The sequence below is a fragment of the Nomascus leucogenys genome, chromosome 7b (genome assembly GCF_006542625.1).
Source record: "Nomascus leucogenys isolate Asia chromosome 7b, Asia_NLE_v1, whole genome shotgun sequence".
Classification (NCBI taxonomy): Eukaryota; Metazoa; Chordata; class Mammalia; order Primates; family Hylobatidae; genus Nomascus; species Nomascus leucogenys.
This window is the reverse complement of record NC_044387.1, coordinates 90,627,978-90,649,636: the sequence shown is the minus strand read 5'-3', so window position 1 is coordinate 90,649,636 and position 21,659 is coordinate 90,627,978. Positions and strand designations below refer to the sequence as shown.

The 21,659-nt window shown below is 36.4% G+C and overlaps 1 long non-coding RNA gene across 1 annotated transcript; it reads right to left on the bottom strand.

The window, feature by feature from the left end:
* Nucleotides 1–2,672: 2,672 nt before the first annotated feature.
* Nucleotides 2,673–20,051, bottom strand: LOC115835910. Its single transcript, XR_004030867.1, has 5 exons — nt 19,964–20,051; nt 19,385–19,479; nt 17,743–17,817; nt 6,035–6,186; nt 2,673–3,139 (listed from the first exon to the last, which is right to left on the bottom strand). It is a non-coding gene; the product is annotated as an uncharacterized LOC115835910 (long non-coding RNA).
* Nucleotides 20,052–21,659: the final 1,608 nt, after the last annotated feature.

The following is a 21,659-nucleotide window of genomic DNA, read 5'->3' as shown; positions in this document are numbered from 1 at the left end:
GTTTTTAAAAACACCAACTTGTAATCTAAGTCCTTTTTCAAGAGTGAAGAAAGTGTTGGGTTGTCTGAGCTAAAAAACCAAAACTACAATCCGATAGACTTCATGTCAGTATATGAAATTATCCTGAAATCAATTTTAATGAGAAGCTGTCAGTCTCTAAAATATCCTATATGCAATTTAATTGCCTGCTTGTTTATTTTTAATCAAGATGCACAAACAATTCCCTCTACTCCCATATTTCTGAATTAATAAAGATGCTTTTTCATCTGCTGGAAAGGTTTCACAAGACATGGCAAGTATTAAATGTGTGTGAGCTGATACTTACGAACTTGACAGAAGAGAGCTGAGTCTTTTAAAGTGAAAGAGAAATGAAATTGCCATAAGATACAAGTCCCACAAATCTTCAGTTTGTAGATAGGTGAGTTAATGGTCACTTTTGATCTCGGCTGAAGTCATCTAGTTCTTGCAATTCATTATGCAGGCAATTACCAATAGTAAGAAGTTTCTCCAGAAACACGGCAACTACTTTTTCAAGATTATCTCCAATTATAACAGCAATAGTTACCTGTCAGGAAATTACTAGTAGATGAGTGGCAACAGGAATATATTGACAAGCAGAGTTTAAAGACAAGAGAATTTTATAAAGTTCTTTCTTTGTTACATTCTTGAGGGGAAAAATCAATATACTGTGTAAAAAGAGAGAAATGAATCCGCAGCAGTGATTATGGTGCATGGCTGTTCTAACTCACATGTTACTAACCCACAGATCTATTAGTGTGATTTGAAATACCATCCACTCCCCTTGCAGGAAATGGTTTAACTATAAGGCATGAAAAACTACCTCCAAGTTCTTATGTTTTCTTTCCAATATTATACTGCCCTCCTATGGAAACAGATAGGTCTCCTACCTTTGGATGCTGAATTTTTAAAAATGTGTTTCAAGCTTATCACCAGGTATTTCAGGAAAGTAGAAGAATTTTAGAAAGTTCTAAACAAATACCATATATACAAACAATACCACTTCTGAATCCACTTGAGCTTCTAACTTAGTAGAGAATGCTATTTACATTTCTAAAAAACGTGTGGCCACTAGAGTTCTGAAACATGCCAAGACGATTACTGTTATTGAGCAAGTCTGTGTAACTAGGCTATCATCAACATAAAAAGCCTTTTAGTAAGCTTCTAATGCTTATATTGCAATGAGGTGGTTTGAAATATTATGCTCTTCCTACCAGATCAATTTCAAGGAGTGTGAAGTAGAAAGCCCATTCCAGCACTTTCAAAACAGCAATATTTGCAGTTGGAAATGTACAAGAATGCAGACAAGTACTCAAGTATGTACATCTTGTGCAGTGTTTGTGGATAAAAAATCATAATGAAAAGAGAATGAGATGAGCGCATTATAGAACATATCTGTTTTAGTTCTTGTTGTGTGATATATGCATTTATTATCATAAGCCATAAGATGCAATGAACACATCAATCACATAAGCAGCTTTCATATCACACACAAAGTGCTGCTTATGCTATAAAATAAAATAAAGCTATTAATTTCTTTGCCTCAGTCAATGAGCCAAAACCAGGAAAATGAATTGTCATTGTAAACACTTGCTAATATCACCCCTCTAATATTTATCAAGTATGTGAGGATGGCAAGTCTAAACATATGAACTCTTGATTTTCCCCACACAGCAGTTGGCCTCAGTTGATTCCCCTTCGCTGAGTTTTTTCTATCTCATAAATTCTTACATGAGAAGTTTAACTCCAAGAGAAAAAAAAAGCAGCCAAAGTCCAGTACTGCTATTTATGATGTATATAAATCTGAGTCATTTCAGCATCACTTGTTCATGCAAGATGAAAAACAAGTTCTATTGATGCCCACAAGTCTAACCTAGCTCTATTTCCCTTAGGATCCAATGAAACTCAGGCATTTTCTTGTATTATAATGACTCTATTTCCTCAATAGTAGTGCATTCATTGCTATATCTTAGAAGTCTACTAAAGTTTATGGCTCTTTCACTAAAACTGTGTTAAATTTTTGGTAAAGCATAATAAAATAGCCAACAAATTATAATTTTACCTTCTGCTCTGCATAATTATAATTACTTCCCTTAAGAATACAGAGTAGCCTTTTGTCAATTTTCTGTCATTATTTTCAAAGGAAGAGTTTTAAAATTATTAATATGAAGAGGCTAAAAATAGCAACAACAGCACTTGAATATTGAGAAATACAAATAGGTACTCAGATATCTGCGCTTAAGTCATATTTTAAGAAAGTAAGTATAGAATGCATTCAGGTATAGATTTGTATCAAAGAGGTTTAGTTAAAATTTATCTCAGGGCTTAACATTTAGCAACAATAAGGGCAGCTAACAGCTACTGAGTCGTAATACATAACAGGCTATTTCTTAGAAACTTGATATACATTACCATATTTAATCTTCAAACAACCCCCTGGGCAAATATTGTTATGGACCTACAGACAAGGAAATAAAACTTAGCAAGTTAGTTCCAAGAACAATGAGTTGCTATTATAAAGGAGCGGCAATTGCCATTATCATTCAGACTATTTTCCTGTTCAATTTCCCTGGATTCACTTCTACTCCCTAGAAAGAGGGAACCATAATAAAGTAGCAGAACCTAATATTCAAAATATCTGTGAGACACTAAAAGCATATGGACAAATTTCTCTTTAGCCTCTTTTAAAGGATTATAATCCAGTATGGGTGGGGGACACTGTTGCAGCATGGAAACTAGTGGGTGGACTATACTCCAGATATCTTCCCTCTAGGATGGAGGGAAGAGATAGGATAACATGGACAAGCATGAGTACCCCTGTGAGGGATCTGTCAGTTACCTTGACTCCAACCATCCCTATAGTCAGAATAAGAACAAAAATTTCAGGCACCAGAGGACAAATGATAGGCTTGCTTGGGAGTACAATGCTATATAATTCATAAAGGGACTCCAAGAACTCAAGGGAGGAAACTGAGGGAGTGAGGTTTCTTATGGAACAGATGAGCATAACATCAATAATATACATACTGTTTTGTGCCTTTTACTGTGATCTATGTCAGTACATACTGTTGAAAACAAAGCACGCCAACCTTTCAGCTGGAACTGCCATCTCTTTAGTAATCTGCCAAAATGACAAACAAAAAGGGAAAGAGAGGAAGCACCCATTATATGTTCTCTAAGCTTTTTAGAAAACATGGAATTGTTCCTTTGGCCACCTATATGGTAATCTACAAGAAAGGTAATATCATAAACACCAAGAGAATGGGCACTGTTCAAAAGAGAATGCCCCACAAATGTTACCATGGCAAACCTGGAAGAGTCTCTAATGTCACCCAGCATGCTGTTGGCTATGTTATAAGCAAACAAGTTAAGGAAAAGATTCTTGCCTACAGAATTGCTGTGAGTGTGCATATTAAGAATATTAAGCACTCTAAAACTTGAGATAGCTTCCTGAAAAGTGTGAAGGAAAATGACCAGAAAAAGGACACCAAAGAGAAAGCATCCTGGATTCAAGTGAGTGCCAGCCTGCTCGACCCAGGGAAGCACGCTTTGTGAGAACAAATGGAAAAGAGCCTGAGCTGCTGAAACCTAAGCCCTGTGAATTGAGAGCACAATAGGCAGTAAGAAATAAAATCATGAAACTAAAGATTTCTGAACTGTTTAAAAAACACTCAAAACTTAGTGACTTAAAACAACAGTTGTTTTATTATATTTTATGGTTTCCATGGGTCAGGGATTTGGAAATATCAGACTGAATGGTTCTGACATCGAATGAGGCGAAACAGAGTAGAGGTAAGGCTGGAGTAGCTGGGGACCAGCTGGGTACCTCTCTCTCTTCACATAGTCTTAAGCCTCCCCATGTGGCTCCACCATGTGAACTAACTTGGATTTCCTCACAGAATGGAAGCCTCAGAAATGACAGTTACATGGTAGGTAAAGAATTCTAGAGTAAATATTCCAGGAAAAAAGTAAAAGCTGCATCACCTTTTATGACCTGGCCTTAGAAGTCATGCAGGGACAACTTTGTCCCATTCCATTGGTAAAAGACAGTCACACATCCAGATTCAAGAATGCAGGATTTTGATTCCCTCTGGATGGGATAGTGGCGAGGATCTAGAAGAGCCTATGGGATGGATTGCATGCATCTTTGGAAAATACCATATGCCACAGAATTAGAGACAAGTTTTTGCTTTTTTGGAGCTGACACTCTAGTTTGGGATGGACAGGAGAAGAAAACAGACCACAATCAAATAAACTAACGAACAACATGATTTCTAATACTGAGCACTATAATAAAAAGAACAAGATAACATGAGGGTGACCAAGGCTGATTGAAAGATTACTTTGAATGGGGATGTCAGGGAAGGCCTCTCAGTGGAGACAACATTTGTCCCTGAGTGACTTTTTTTTTAAGGGACAAGAAGGAGCCAGCCAATCAAAGATTAGGATGCAAATGATTCTAGGCATAGAGAACAATAAATGCCATGACCCTTTGCTCACATTTACTATGTTTATTATGTTTATATTTTCTGGGCTGAATGCAGAGGATGAAAAACAATAAAAATCAGGAGCAAGGGTTAAGGAGAAGAGGATTATAAGAAGTGAGAGGTATAGGCCTGTGTATTACTTTGCTAGGGCTGCCATAGCAAAGTACTACACACTGAGTGATTTAAACAACACAAATTTATTTTCTCACAATTCTGGAGGCTAGAAGTCCAAGATCAAGGTATTGGCAGGGTTGGTGTTTTCTGAGGTCTCTCTCCTTGACTTGTAGATGGCTATCTTTTCACTATCTTTACATGGTCTCCCCTCCGTGTGTGTGTGTGTGTGTGTGTGTGTGTGTCCTAATTTCTTCTTTTTTTAAAGATACCAGTGGTATTGGATGAAGATCCACCCTAATGACCTTATTTTTAACGTAATTACCTTTTTAAAGGTCTACATCTTCAGTTACATGCACATCCTGAGGTACCATGGGTTAGGACTTTATTATTTTGGGGGAGACACAATTCAGCCCATGACAACATGGCATGTTGACTTGTAGACCACAGTAAGGAATATGGATTGTATTCTAAATGCAAGGAAGCCAAATTATCTGATTTGCATTTTTAAGGAAGATTCTGGCTACTTTGTAGAAAATAGATTATAGAGAGGCAAGAATGAAAGCATGAAGTCTGGTCAATAGTTTACTGCAGGAATCCACATGAGAGCTAATACAGGGTAGTTTGCCTCCCCTGTTACTTTTGCTCATACAAACCAAGAGCATTTCAAACCAAAGATACAAACCAAGTAGCATTTCTTTATAAAGATTTTAACAGTTTTCACAGAATTACTACGTTATCAAATGTGTAAAAACAAGTCTCAAGGTTGTAAAAACAAGTCTCAAGTTTATATAAACAATTGGTACTTTAATAACCATATAACTTTACACTTTCTCAGAATACCATGTTTCTACATCTTTAAGAGAAGTAGTTTAAATTAAATGATCCAAAATATTTCTTCCAGATCTAAGATTGTAGATTTGAGCCAGTTAACAAAAAAAGATAAATCTTTGAATGTCAAGTATAAAATTATTTGAGACGTAGTCTATGAACATTTTAATCAGTTTCATATCAAGTCCAGAAGTATTGGACCAAGAGTTCAGGGATAACCTTGAATTAAAGTGAATACTTTTCAAGAATCTGTAGAGATCATTACAAGCCATTGTTTCAGTCTCCAGCAAAGAGGCTTTTTACAGTTTTTAAGTTTATCATTGTTCAGCTACTGAATCTGAAATAGACCCATCAGACTCATCTCTCAACTTATCAAAGCCTGTGACCATTTTTAGACTTATTTCGTGTCCAGACCATTAAAATCATATTCACAATCACAGGCATGACAATCATGACTAGTCACTCATCTTTTAAAACCCTCTCATAAAGACAAATTGCATCTTTCCTCCCATCAGTACTTCTGTCCACTAATAGTACTGTATTCTGAGAAAGCCTGACCATTTTCAGATGACTACACTCACCCTTACCTTTACAATTTTTCCATTTCTGATTTCACCAGCCAACAAAATTGAAACTTCAGTAAGAGAGGCTGATCAAATGCAATTAATGGTGGTAAAAGCTGAAGACTCCTTGTCATTAATTTCCCTGGCTTAAAGAAATCCTCAGGCCCAGTTAATAGCTGTAAGACGAGGAAAAGCGAAAAATGATCAACTAACTCCCTTCTCCCCATATTTATCAGTAGTCCCAAAGCCAGAGTACAGGGACATAAATCATATTATCACACAGATGTGTCCTAGGATAGGAACCTATCTCACATACTTAGTCCACGTCTGTGGAAAGAAGACTTGGCTAACTAAACAACCCCCTCCACAAGAAAAAAAATGCCACTTGTCATTTATCCCTTCATGTCAAAACCCATTTACTTTGCCATTAGGTAAAGTGAAAAATAAGCCTTTTCGTTTGTCTGTTATTGACTCAGTTGTTTGCACTGGATTTCCTCACTACTGTCCTGCACCATCAGGCAATGTCGTGCTTCCTGGAGGGCTACAGCCCAGGAAATGTTATTGCTCTATGAATAACCTTGATTCCTAGTCAGAATTTCTGCCCTGCCTCCTCTTCCAATCTGTGCAACTGTACTAATCTCCTGAGATGAACCTCTTAGGTCCTAGAGCAAGTTCTAAGGATCCAGCACCCTGCCTCCTGTTCTCTGAGCCCTAATATTTGCTTGTAGCTCTGTGGCATTAGAGATTATCTCCCAAGATGAAAAAGAGTCCTTGAAATAAATGGCAGAGTAAAGAAGAGGAAATTCTTTAGCCAAAATTCTCCACAACACCCCACAATGTTCTTGTCCCACGTCTCTCAAAATTTCCAATCTTTTTTTAACCAGAGATTCACCCTCACTCCAATGATAGTGACATTTGAAATGGACAATGTAAAAGAAAGAGGAGTCCAGCCGTTTCCACATCACATATACACATAAGAATAGGATACTATTACCTACCCTTCCCCTATATTTTCCAATTTCTAGTATGATAGACATTTTCACAATTATTCATACTTTAAGTAGTAGCTTTATGTGGCTTCCAACCACTTTCCTCATTCCTTTTTCTACTACATATCTTCCATGCTCTTCTTCCAGGGCAGGTTGAAATGTCAACACAGGACCAATAGTTCTCAAGTCCTTTAAGTATCTGTGTCCAGAAAACTCAAGAGTCATACTTCTTATGTATTATAAAGCAACTGGTAATTCATTTTAACAGTGAATGAGAATATGATGAGGACAAGGAGACTATCATTTACTGAGTGCTTGCAACATGCAAAAAAAAAAAAACAAACTGGGATCGGTATTTTATCACATTATCTCATTTAATCCTCAAATAATTCTATGAAGTAGGGATTCCTTCATCCTCATTTTACAAATGAGAAGAATAAGATTTAGAGGAACTAAGGAACTTGCTCAAGTTTGCATAACTAATAAGGAGCAGAAATGAATAATTAAACTTGGGTACCTTGGTTGCAAATTTTGTACCCTAAAGCAGCACTTATGAAATAATGGAGAGCATACATTAATACTTTAGAAGTACCCAAGCAAAACTTTTTTGACTGCATTTTCTTGTCTCAGTATTCTATCTGCCTGTCAGTATCGGTGTATGATCCTTATTAAGCCTCAGCCTGAAGGAGCTAAGATTAACGAAATCCAGCCTCCTCCAGACAGGAAAAAGGCATCCTAAATATAGGACATCACTGAGATAAGAAGAGTCATTAGTAAGTTCTTTTCTTAATATAAGTTTGCTGAATACATGAATGAGTGAACTGAATGAAATTGATTGGGGTTCTCTGAAACAGTTAATGCACATAATGAAAAATATGCTTAGAATCAAAGAAAAATATTATCTTTCTCAAATCTATACTTTCCCTACATAGCTTATTTTCCTCTTCTCAAAATAGCTAGGAAAACCTTTTCTTACCCAAGGCAGGGAGAGAGCGAGCAGTGAACTGTGACCTGTTGGCACTCCTTTTACCTCCCTTGATGTTTGAGAGTCTCGCCTGTTCATGCTTTAGAATTGATTCTTCAGATATTGCACAGAGCATCATGTATGCCATGAAGAGATGTTTTACCACTGGAGTTCAATAAAAAGTTGCAAATAATGGTGTAACGTGATCTCTTTTGCGGAAAGACCTGCCTCGCCAAAGTAAGGGAGTGATTTGGATATTAAAAAGGGTGAAAACAGAAAGGCCCTATCTGACCTGTGTTCCTCCAGAAATTGAGCCAGAGATTAGGGATTGTGTGCAGAGTTTATTTGGGAAAATGATCCCAGGGAACAGAAATAAACCCACTGGGCAAAGTGAAACAGGAAAAGAGGGAAAACCAATCTAAGAAATCATCATTGGGTAGTTTACCACTTCGTGCTACTGGGACTTTAATGCTCCTGGATGCTCTCTAAGGGAATGGGTAGCTTCCCTAGAAGGGAGTTAATTCATTTGCACGTCTAATGTTGTTCATGAACCAACACAGGTTGACATGACTCCTGTAGGAATTCCAAACAGCAGCAATAAGGAAGTCCCAGGATAGAAAACAAGAGATATGTGGTACAGTTCAGTTGAAGAGCTATCAGGCTACACCTGCAGGCACCTAGTTGCCACATCAATGATAGGAGAAAACATTTGGGCAGAGAGGATATAAAATGAGTGTTTAAAAATGGCCAATCTTTAGCTAGAGTCAAGGTGAGAAAAAAGGAAAACAATGGTCAATAGGACCCGCCCATTGTACTGCTTGGATTTGCTTGAGCCCTACATTAAGTCCAGTTCATCACAGAGTCATTAAGTTGACATGTTCACAATCTACAAAAGATAAGAAGATACAAAAAATAAAATTAAAAGGAATAAGAAGGCTTAGTTGTTCAGTTCCTGGTGCTTCAAGATGATATCATACCTGCCACCCATTCTACATTTTGTCACCCTCAGCAGGCACATTATATTTTTTGTTTTAATTTTTAATTTTTGTGGGTACATAGTAGGCATATATATTTATGAGTTACATGAGATATTTTGATACAGGTATGCAATACATAACACATCAGGGTAAATGAGGTATCCATCAATTCAAGCATTTATCCTTTGTGCTACTAACAATCCAGTTATACTCTTTTAGTTATTTTTAAATGTATAATTAAATTACGTTTTGCTATAGTCAGTCTGTTGTGCTAGCAAATACTAGGTCTTACTCATTCTAATTGTTTTTGTACCCATTAACCATCTCCATCTCCATGTACCCCTCCCACTACTCTTCCCAGCCCCTGATCACCATCCTTTTACTCTCTATATCCATGAGTTCAATTGTTTTCATTTTTAGCTCCCATAAATAAATGAGAACATGCACAAATTGTCTTTCTGTGCCTGGCTTATTTCGCTTAACATAATGACCTCCAGTTCCATTCAAGTTGTTGCAAATGACAGGATCTCATTCTTTTTGTAGCTGAATAGTACTCTGTTATGTATATGTACCACATTTTCTTTATCCATTCATCTGTTGATGGACACAGATTGCTCCCAAATCTTGGTAATTGTGAATAGTGTTACAATAAACATGATAGTGCAGATATCTCTTTGGTATACTGATTTCTTTTTTGTGGGGTACATACCTCGCAGTGGGACTGCTGGATCATATGTTAGCTCTAGTTTTGGCTTTTTGAGGTACCTCCAAAATGTTCTCCATAGTGGTTTTACTAACTTACATTCCTACCAAGACGGAAAGGAAAGTTTCCCTTTTACCATATCCTCACCAGCATTTGTTGTTGCCTATCTTTTCGATAAAAGCTATTTTAACTGGGGTGAGATGATATCTCATTGTAGTTTTGATGTACATTTCTCTGATGTCCAATGTTGAGTGCCTCTTCATATATCTGTTTGCCAACTGTAGGTCTTTCTTGAGAAATGTCTATTCAGATCTTTTGCCCATTTTAAAATTAGATTATTAAATTTTTTCCTATAGAGTTGTTTGAGCTCCTTATATATTCTGGTTATTAATCCCTTGTCAGATGGGTAGTTTGGAAATATTTTTTCCCATTCTGTGGGTTGTGTCTTCACTTTGTTGATTGTTTCCTTTGCTGTGCAGAAGCTTTTTAACTTGATGTGATCCCGTTTGTCCATTTTTTCTTTGGTTGCCTGTGCTTGTCAGGTATTACTCAAGAAATCTTTGCCCACACCAGTGTCCTGGGGAGTTGTCCCAATATTTTCTTTTAGTAATTTCATAGTTCAAGGTCTTATATTTAGTTCTTTCATCCATTTGATTTGATTTTTTATATGACAAGAGATAGGGGTCTGGTTCTATTCTTTTGCATATAAATATCCAGTTTTCCCAGAATCATTTATTGAAGAAATTGTCCTTTCCCCAATGTATGTTCTTAGCACTTTTGTCAAAATGAGTTCACTGTAGACATATGGATTTATATCTGGGTTCTCTATTTGGTTCCATGGGTCTATGTGTCTGTTTTTATGCCAGCACCATGTCATTTTGGTTACTTATAGCTCTGTAGTATAATTTGAAGTCAGGTAATATAATTCCTCCAGTTTTCTTCTTTCTGCTTAAGATAACTTTGGCTATTCTGGGTCTTTTATGGTTCCATATAAAATGTAGGATTGTTTTTTCTATTTCTGTGAAGAATGTCATTGATATTTTGATAGGGATTGCAATGAATCTGTAGATTGCTTTGGGTAGTATAGACATTTTAAAAATATTGATGTTTCTAATCCATAAACATGGAGTATATTTCCATTTTTTGGTGTCCTCTTCAACTTATTCCATGAATGTTTTATTGTTTTCATTATAGAGATCTTTCACTTCTTGGATTATTTCCTAGGTATTTTATTTTATTTGTACCTATTGTAAATGGGATTACTTTTTTCTTTTTCAGATCATTTGCTGTTGGCATATAGAAATGCTACTGATTTTGTATGTTAATTTTGTGTTCTGCAACTTTATTGAACTTATCAGTTCTAACAGTTTTTTGGTGGAGTCTATGGGCTTTGCCAAATATAAGACCATATCATCTGCAAACAAGGATAATTTCACTTATTCCTTTCCAATTTATGTGCCTTTATTTCTCTCTCTTGTCTGATGCTCTAGCTAGAACTTCCAATACTATTGAATAACAGTGGTGAAACTGGGCATCCTTGTCGTGTTCCAGATCTTAAAGGAAAGGCTTCAGTTTTTCCCCATTTAGAATGATACATAGCTTTAGGTCTGTCATAAATAGCTTTTATTATGTTGAGTTATGTTCCTTCTACACCCAGTTTCTTGAGGGTTTATATCATGCAGGGATGTCGAATTTTATCAAATGCTTTATCAGTATCAATAGAAATAATCATATGGTTTGTGTCCTTTGTTTTGTTGATATGATGTATCACATTGACTGATTTGCATATGTTGAACCATCCTTACATCCCTGGGATAAATCCTACTTGATCATGATGAATGATCTTTTCAATGTGTTGTTGAAATTTATTTGCTCATATTTTGTTGGGATTTTTGTATCAATATTCATCAGTGATATTGGCCTATAGTTTTCCTTTTTCTCAATGTGTCTTTGTCTGGTTTTGGTACCAGGGTAAAACTGGCCTCACAGAATGCATTTGGAAATACTCCCTCCTCCTCTATTTTCTTTTAATAGTTTGAGTAGGATTGTTATTAGTTCTTCTTTAAATGTTTGGTAGAATTCAGGAGTGAAGACATCAGGTCCCAGGCTTGTATTTGCCAGGAGACATTTTATTATGACTTCAATCTCAGTACTTTGGTTTTGGTCTGCTCAGAATTTGAATTTCTTCATGCTTCACTCATGGTAGGTTTTATGTATCTAGAAATTTGGCCGTTTCATCTAGATTTCCCAATTTATTTGCATATAGTTGCTCATAGTAGCCACTAATCATACTTTGAATTTCTGTGGTATTAGTGTAATGTCTCTCTTTTTTCATCTCTAATTTTATTTATTTGGGTCTTCTCTCTTTTTTTTAGTCTGGTTAAAGGTTTGTCAATTTTATCTTTTCAAAAAAACAACTTTTATTGATCTTTTGTTTCCTTTGTTTCATTTTTATTTATCTCTGCTCTGATCTTTATTATTTTTTCTATTAATTTTGGGTTTGGTTTGCTCTTGCTTTTCTAATTCTGTAAGAGGCATAATTATGTTATTTATTTGATGTTTTTCTTGTTTTTTTATATAGGTGCTTATAGCTATAAACTTCTCTCTTAGTGCTGCTTTCACTGTATCCCATAGGTTTTGTTATGTCATGTTTCCATTATCATCTGTTTTAATAAATGTTTCTGTTTTATCTTAATCTCCTCATTGACCCACTTGTCATTCAGGGCATATTTTAAAGTTCCATGTGTTTGTATAGTTTCCCAAATTCCTCTTGTTACTGATTTATAGTTTTATGCCATTATGGTCAGAGAAGGGGCTTGATATAATTTCAATTTTTTTGAATGTTTTAAGACTTGTTTTGTGACCTAATATATTGTCTATCCTTGAAAAGTATCCACGTTTTGAGGAGAAGAATGTGTATTCTGCAGCCATTGGATAGAATGTTCTATAAATATCTATTAGGTCCACTTGGTCTATAGTGCTGATTAAGTCCAATGTTTTTTTGTTGATTTACTGCCTGGAATATCTGGCTAATCCTGAAAGTAGGGTGTTGAAGTTTCCAGCTATTATTGTATTGGGGTCTCTTTATCTCTAATAACATTTGCCTTATATGCCTGACTGCTCCCATGTTGGATTCATATGTATTTAAAATGGCTATATCCTCTGTTTTTTAGATCTTGTAGGCGTGTTTTATTGTTTTTTATTCTTTCTTCTTTTGTCTCCTCTGATTGTGTATTTTCAAACGATCTGTCTTTAAGCTCACTAATTCTTTCTTCTGCTTGATCCATTCTGCTATTAGGAGACTCTGATGCATTATTCAGTATGTCCATTGCATCTTTCTACTCCAGAATTTCTACTTGATTCTTTTTAATTATTTCAATCTCTTTGTTAAATTTATCTGATAGAATTTTGAATTTCTTCTCTGTGTCATCTTGAATTGCTTTGAGTTTACCCAAAATAGCTATTTTGAATTCTCTGTCTGAAAAGTCACACATCTCTGTTTCTTGAGGACTGGTCCCTGGTGCCTTATTTAGTTCATTTGGTGAAATTTTGTTTTTCTGGATGGTCTTGAGGTTTGTAAATATTTTTTACTGTTTTGGCATTGAAAAGTTAGGTATTTATTTTAGTCTTAGTAGTTTGGGCTTGCTCGTACCTGTCCTTCTTGAGAAGACTTTCCAAACGACTTGGGTCTTATGATGTAAGTTGTATCTGCATTTGGACTTGGATGTTGTGATCTAAGTTGTATCTACATTAGGATGCACCCCAACCCCAGTAATGCCGTTGTTCTTGCAGACTCATAGAGGCCCCACCTTGGTGGTCTTGGATAAGATATAAAAGAATTCTCTGGATTACCAGGGAGAAACTCTTGTTCTCCTCTCTTACTTTCTCCCAAACAAACGGAGTGTCTCTATCTCTGCCAGCACTTTAAGGAGCTGAAGCCCACAATGACTTTATTCTTGAGTAAAGCAGCTGCAATTACTCATATACAATTATCACTGTGTATGAAGCCACAAAAAAGAAACCCACCAGTGAATCCTCTAGTAGCTAAAGAAAATCCATTTTGCTCTCATTGTGTGGCAGTCAACTCCAGATCACCATGATAATCAGGATCAATTTCTTCTGTCTTTATCTCAGCTGACAGTTACAAATTCAGGCTTAGTGAAACCCTTATTGCCATCACAAAACACTATTTGCAGCTTCAGGTTCTGTGAAACCACCACAGTTATCAGAATTTCCAATTCATCAGAGTTTAAAATTGTAGGAGCACAGATGATAAATTCTGAAATTGTGTCACTGGAAGTGATGATTGGAAGGCCAAAAGCCACATTATCCCTTAGGTTCTGCACACAGAACCACATATCAGCAACATAACAAAACGGAAGATTGCATTTCCAACACTATATGGGGTTGTCTTTGACCTGGCACCTTAATTAAGCCCTTAACAGATTATTCCATCATTTTAGTAATTAAGATTTATGTGCTTTGTATCCATTCACATGGTCCATTCACCAGCCTCTGCTCTAAACTTTCTTAAATATTATCTTCCAGTTTAGTTATTTCAAGACCTTTGACAAAGCAATCAAACAATTTGCTAATGTTCTGGCATCTGTGATATCCCTATCTCTAGCCATTTCTTCCTGCACACAACCAAGCGAACTTCTTGCAGCTCAGTTCCCTGGGGGTATTTCACTTTACTACTGTCTTTCAAAGTTAGTTGTGTGTGTTGCCAGATTGGCCCTTGTAGATTTTTAGCTACCACCAACATATCGATGCAAGCAATCTATAAACTAGACTTTTCTACCACTGGTTGATCATAGGGAACCCTGCATGAGACCACAGGTGACAGTTGCAGGACAGGAATTGGCACAACAGAAATAGGTGACATGGAGTCCAGGCCACTTGTCATGCAACTTCCTATGCCTTCAGAACCTGTTTGCATTCAGTCTTTAATGTAACATTTGCACTGAACAAAGTGCTCTTGAATGCCGAATCTCATGATGCAATGGGTTTGAACTATCAACATGATTAGCAACTCAGTTTCATATTCATTTGATGTTCCATGGTCAAGCAGTCAATCTACTAAGGCCCAGCAGGATGTCAAGGGCAGCTTTTTAAATATCAAGTAGTCATTCTTTGCTGTAGAAGGTATGGTCTTGCTCCAGAACCTTAAGGGACTATGTTGCGACTCATCATACAACATCCTTATCCATTATGATCACTTCTAACACTATTTGTTCTGTTAGATTACACATCTGGGATTGCTGGGCAACTTTTAACCTAACCTAGATGGGCTGCAGAGCCTCTCTTGCTCTGAGCCACAAAGCTAGTGTCACTCTGAACTATCCAATAAAAGAGTAAGAATATTGTTCCCGAGCACAGCATATGCTACCTTCAGAATTCAAACAAACCCATCAAACATTGTGCCTCTTCTTAGTGACAGTAAATGCAAGATGCAACAAATTTTCCTTTACTTTAGAGGGAATGTCCAAACACACCAAAGATATCTACATACCTAAGAAAGTCACCCCTTGGACTGAATCCTAAATTCTTATAGGGTTTATCTCCCAGACTCTAGAATGCATGGGTGTTACTAATGTACCCACAGTACTTTTTATTTGTTGCTCAGCAAATCCAATTTGTGTATATTAATATAGCAAAATATCATGACCTTTCACAGAATTTTTTAATGATCAAGATCCCTGAAGATTATATTGCAGTGGAATTTGGGGGCAAGACAGTGAATATGTACTGCTGTTTTTCCTATGTAAACACAAGATACTTTTTTTTTTTTTTTTGAGATGAAGTCTCACTCTGTCACCCAAGCTGGAGTACAGTGGCACAACCTCGGCTCACTGCAGCCTCCTCCTCCTCCTGGATTCAAGCAATTCTCCTGCCTCAGTGTCTTGAGTAGCGGGATTACAGGTGCCTGCCACCACACCCGGCTAATTTTTGTATTTTTAGTAGAGACAGGGTTTTGGCTGATCTCGAACTCCTGACCTCAGGTGATCCACCCACCTCAGCCTCCCAAAGTGCTAGGATTACAGGTGTGAGCCACTACGCCCAGCCACAAGATGCTTTTGACTCTCTTAATTATAAGGATTGAGAAAAATGTCTTCATCAGATGCACTGCCAAGTACTATAGTCTATAATGATTTGTTATAGTAAAGATTCTACAATGAGCACAACACTTGGAATTAGGGCTACTACATTTACAGTCAGCCATTGTCATATGTCACATCTGTTTGGTTTTTGCAAAGACCAATAAATAAACTGAGCAAGAACACAATAGGAACCTTCTGAGGAACTATGTAAAATGTGCTTTAGAACAATCCACTCAAGTCAAGACGAGGTTAATATCTATGTTAACATCGATGTGGATTGGTCAATGGTTACAGAGAGAGTGTTAATGGTCTCACACTTCAAGGTTTGTACATTCATCAGAATGGGTGAATATGCTCTCACAGAATCCTAAATAGCAGTAGCAGAGAGGATCTAGGGTAGGTATGCGATACAACTGAGGTGCAACAGATGCTTACAACTAGAGGCCACAATAGTTGGAGCACAAAGGTGGCTCAAGAAAATGTGAGATCAGGCCTAAAAAATACATTAGTCATTTGGCAGACGGTTGCAATATTTTAGGCATAACTCCATAAAGGTCTGAACTAAGGAGGTACTGATGGCACTATGATGAAAAGGGGATAGTTTCAGTAGATACTTATGAGGAAGCCATCAAGGAGGTAAAATAAAAAGTGACCAACATATTGTTTCTTACATTTTTGACCTCAGACTGTAAGATGCCCTGTAACAAAATGATTCCTTAGAAAACATCAAGTTGAGAAATGTTGGTTTATACACAAGCAGTCCTCTTTTCTGTAAGAGTTTTGTTCTAAAATGCAAATTCCTGTATCTAGATATCGTCTATGCTAATGACCACCAGACATCAGAGAGAAAAGTCCATGTGGCAGCGTTTAAATCTAAGCCAATTTAATATAGACAATTCTGATATTTTTATTTTACTACATTGTTTTAAAATGTTAATTAGTTGAAACAGCATTCAAATCAATGATTAAGTAGCCCTTTGAATACAAAAGAAAATCAAATTAACTTATGGCTGACTATAAAGTAGATGAAAGCTAGCACCAGGGTAGTCTCCTAATTCATGAAGATATTTCATAGCCAGGAAGTGTTTAGGTCTGGAATTCTTTGAATTGGGGATATTTTTAAAATCTTCCCCTTCTTTACATTGCTGGTGAGAATGTAAAATGGTACAGCCAATGTGGAAAATAATTTTGTGATTCCTCAATAAATTAAACATGGAATTAGCATAAGATCCAGCAATTTCACTCCCAGGTATATATACACAAAATAATTAAAACAGGTGTTCTGGCAAAAAATTCAACATGAATTTTCACAGCATCCTTAGTACCAATAGCCAACACATGGAAACTACCCAAATGTTTCTCATGGATGAATGGATAGACTGTGATATATCCATAGAATGGGAATGAAGTACTGATAGATACTACAACTAGATGAGCTTTGAAAATATTATGCTAAGGAAAAGAAGCTAGCCACAAAAAAACATATAATATATATATATATATTACAGAATATATATAAATAACATGTTATATATGCATAATATATATATCTACTTATATGAAATGTTCAGAATAGGTAAAAACATAGAGAATGAATTTCAACTGGTGGTTACTTGAGGCTGGGAGGGTAAAAGTATAGAAGGATTGCTCTAAAAAGTACAGGGCTACTGTTTGTAGTAATAAAAAATGATCTAAACTGACTGTGGTGATAGTTGTACATACCTGTGAAAATACTTAAAATGTATTGAGTTGTATGTTTTCTTTTTTTAAAAAAAGAATTGTACAAATTTAGGGGGCACAAGTGCAGTTTTGTTACATGGATATATTGCACAGTGGCAATGTCTAGGCTTTTAGTGTTACCATCACCCAAATGGTGTACACCATACCCATTAAGTAATTTCTCATCCCTCACCCGTCTCTATTACCCCAACTCTTCTGGGTCTCCTATGATTATTGTTCCACAAGTTATGTCTATATCATTATTTGGCTCTTACTTACGTGAGAACACATATTTGGCTTTCTGATTCTGAGTTGTTTCACTTGAGATGATGGCCTCCAGTTCCATCCATGTTTCTGCAAAAGACATGATTTCATTTTTTATGGCTGAATAGTATTCCGTTGTGTGTGTATATATAGTGTGAAATATATATTGTGAGATATATATCATAATTTCTTTACTCATTCATCTGTTGATGGACAGAGGTTGATTTCATATCTTCAGTATTGTGAATAGTGCTGCTATAAACACACAAGTGCAGGTATCTTTTTTATATAATGATTTCTTTTCCTTTGAGTATATGTCCAGTCATGGGATTACTGAATCAAATACTAGTTGTACTTTTAGTTCTTTGATAAATATCCAAACTACTTTCCATAGAGGTAGCTCTAATTTACAATCCCACCAGTAGGAGGACGCAAAGGAAAGCATTCCATTTTCTCTGTATCCTCACCAACATCTGTTCTTTTTTTTTTTTTTTTTGTCTTTTTAATAATACTCATTCTGACTGGTGTTAGATATCTCATTGTGGTTTTAATTTGCATTTATCTAATAATTAGCATTTTTTCATATGCTTGTTGACCATATGTATGTTTTCTTTTGCAAAATGTCTATGTATGTTCTTTATCCACTGTTTAATGAGATTATTTGGGTTTTTTTGTTTGTACTGAGTTGTGTGAGTTCAAATGAGTGAATTGTATGACGTGATTATATCTCAATAAAGCTGTTTAAACTTTTTTTAAAAAGTCTTCTCCTTCTTTTTAAAAATATACATCTATCTACATTTATTTTTCAAGAATGGTTTTGCTGAACATAAAATCCATCCCTCAGATTTCCTTTCGAGGCCCCAAAAGGATTCCTAAGCACATTTTGGCTGCATAATAGCAGCATAAATTAATGATGAATGGACACCGTTTTTCACACTAGAAAAGGAGTGAAAGAACACTTCAAAATGTTAAACTAGGTCATAAACAACATCGGAAAAAGAAACTTTGGTTGTGCAGTTGTGAAAATTAGAAGCTGTTTCTTGTGTGTAGTAGGGAAGAATTGAGCCAAGGGATGCAGTAGCTTGTTTTAACAATGTTCTAAGAAAGTTTACTTTACTCCCTAGTCAACTGTGAACCTATTTCTTACAAGAGGGTTGGAAGCAAACTTTCTGAATAACCTTCAAGTGTTCTTAACAATTTCCATCAAATCCAACAAACTTAAGTCGCTGGAGATACTGACAGAAAGAGACTCAAAAGTCCTAAGCAATTCTCTGAGAAACTGTAGAAATCATAAGTAATCAGAATCTAGTCGTCTTTCCCAAACCACTAGTGATTTATAACAGTTTTATCAGGCTTTCTATACTAAAGCCAGCTATCATTTCAACTCTTGAAGAAATACTGCTACAACACAATAATAATAGCTTTTTAGTAAATTGTAGGATACAAGTTGACCTTCTACAAAAGAATTGAGAGGAAGAAGGGAGGACTGCATGCTTCAGGACATGGTTTCTGTATTCTATTTCATGTCAAGTGCCAATTATTTTTCATTCCAAAAAGGCACAGAGAAAGCAAATACTTCTATTTTATTTTTTTCCACTAGCTTTCCTAATAATTACAAAGGAAAAGACACAATAGTAACAACATGAATATTGCTTACCTATTATAATTACAATATTCCCAAACACATTTAATAACCTCTTCGTTTTCTCTTCAAATATTCATTGTGGAGATACGATATTCTAAGTACAATTTCTATGATCAAGACAAAGGACATAACATTAAAAATTGCAAAAGGAAAAATGCATGCCTTCAAATTTAAAACATAAAGATATTGTGATGTAGATGTTGCCCCATAGGTGATAAGCCAATTCCTGCATAAGCTAATTATTCCAGTTTACCATGCCTACAGTTAGGCTACCAAATAAGACCACTTGATATTTTGTACTCTAGCCAATTAGCCATATTTTTCTCAGATAACTAAATCTAAGGACATTAACACATAATTCATTCAAGAATGTCTTTTTTAAAAGGAAAACAAGCCATTTTTGTTTAACTAAACACTAATTTCTAATATGAAGCTAAGTGAATTTAAGAAGATATACTATCCTAGGAAAGAAAAGATAAATATGAAAGTCTTTCTGTTCACTCAGACTTTTAGCTGAGGACCCAAAACTCATAAACATAAGTATCTCTACATTCTAAAGAGAGCTACCAAACCTGTAGCAGTAAGACTTACCAAAATGTAACAGAAGAGTTCCTTTGTTTGGGTTCCCGCAGAAAAGAGGGTCTGAGGAAAGTATTTGTATTCAGCTAGTTCATGTAGCAGTCTGTCCCAGAAAACAAGAGTGAAGAAACAGGAAAATTAAGACAGGGAAGGTGCAAAGCCAATTCATGGGGCGTTAGTGAGGCTGCTGCCGTGGGCAACAAGGGCTCCCTTCTGCAGGAACCTCTGAGGAACATAGAATGCCCCACAGGATTGCGTACCCGGAAGAGAGAAGTCTGGGGCATTTGTCTACAGGTTTGTCCACTGGTTGAGGGTTGCTTGGAATATTAACTGCACTGCACTTTGGGACTCGACCTACGAGGGGCCAAGGGGACTCTTGCTATTTACAGAAGGTCCTAAGACAGAGAAATGGAGAGATTTATAGTAGATGCTTGAGGTGGAATGATATCCACATACTTAATTCTGTCCATCACAGCCATGGCTGGAATTTGGGAAAAAAAAATGAAGCAAAGGAATGAGATACAGGGTACCAAAAATGCAACAGACTGAATGTTTCTGTCCCCACAAAACTCATATGTTCAAATCCTAACTCTCAATGTGATGATATTAAAAGGTGGGACCTTTGGGAAATAATCAGGTCATGAGGATGAAGACCTCATAAATGGGACTGGTGTCCTAAGGGACACCAGAGAACTTTCTAGCCCTCTTTATACCATGTGAGGATACAAGAAAGAAAATAGATCATTTGCAAATTGGAAGAGGACTCTCACCATAATCTGGCCATGCTGACACCCTTATCTTGGACTTGCCAGCCTCCAGAACTGTGGAGAATACATTTCTGTTATTTATTAGCCACTGAGTCTTCTGCTATAGCAGCCTGAACTAAGATAAAAAAAAAAAAGTGTTTGTTACATAGATCCACCCCCCTCCTACCCTTCTTCATAAGAAACATTTGAAATGTTTGAAACTGATCAGAAAGAATAATGCTTTGAAGCAAAAAAAAATTTAACACATTGTGGCATTTCTCTTATTATTCTTGTAAGAGAGAGTATAGGGTTGCTTTTCAGCTGCCAAGGCAAGTAAGGAAGCTTTAAAAAAAAGAACTCTTCTAAGTGCCTGGAGATGTTTGCAAGAGAAGAGCCTTGCATCTCACCAGGCATCTTTCTCCCTACCTGAAAGAAATGCTAAGGCCTGCCTCTGCTGCTAACAGAATAGAAAACCAGAGTTTCTACGAGATCTTAACATGTCTCCTTACACTTGCCATCTTCTTATTTGGAAATTCTGAAGATAGCAGGCTAGCTGGAGCTATTCACATGCACAGAGCAAAGAGAAGAGAATGCAGTTATGAGATCAAAGTGCCCCTCTGCCATATAATGCAGCAAGGTTATATGAGCTTCCTTTGGCCATACAGACACTTTGCATGATCAGCTAGAATGGTCTTCAAAGGATATTGCCCAAGAGAGCTGCCTGCAGGATGAGGGACCACAGCAGAAAGGGGCCATGTGGGATATATCACTGAAAGGCAACAGTGAAAGGGAGTCAGAAGAGGTCAAAGAGTGCATTTTCTTGGTCACTATGGCAGATGACCAGTTGTCCCCACAAAATTATTTTCCCTTCTTGCTGGACATGTGACTGTCAAGCTTCAGATTATATTTCCCAGCCTCCTCCCATGAAAAGAAACCACATGACTAAGTTATCATCATTGCAA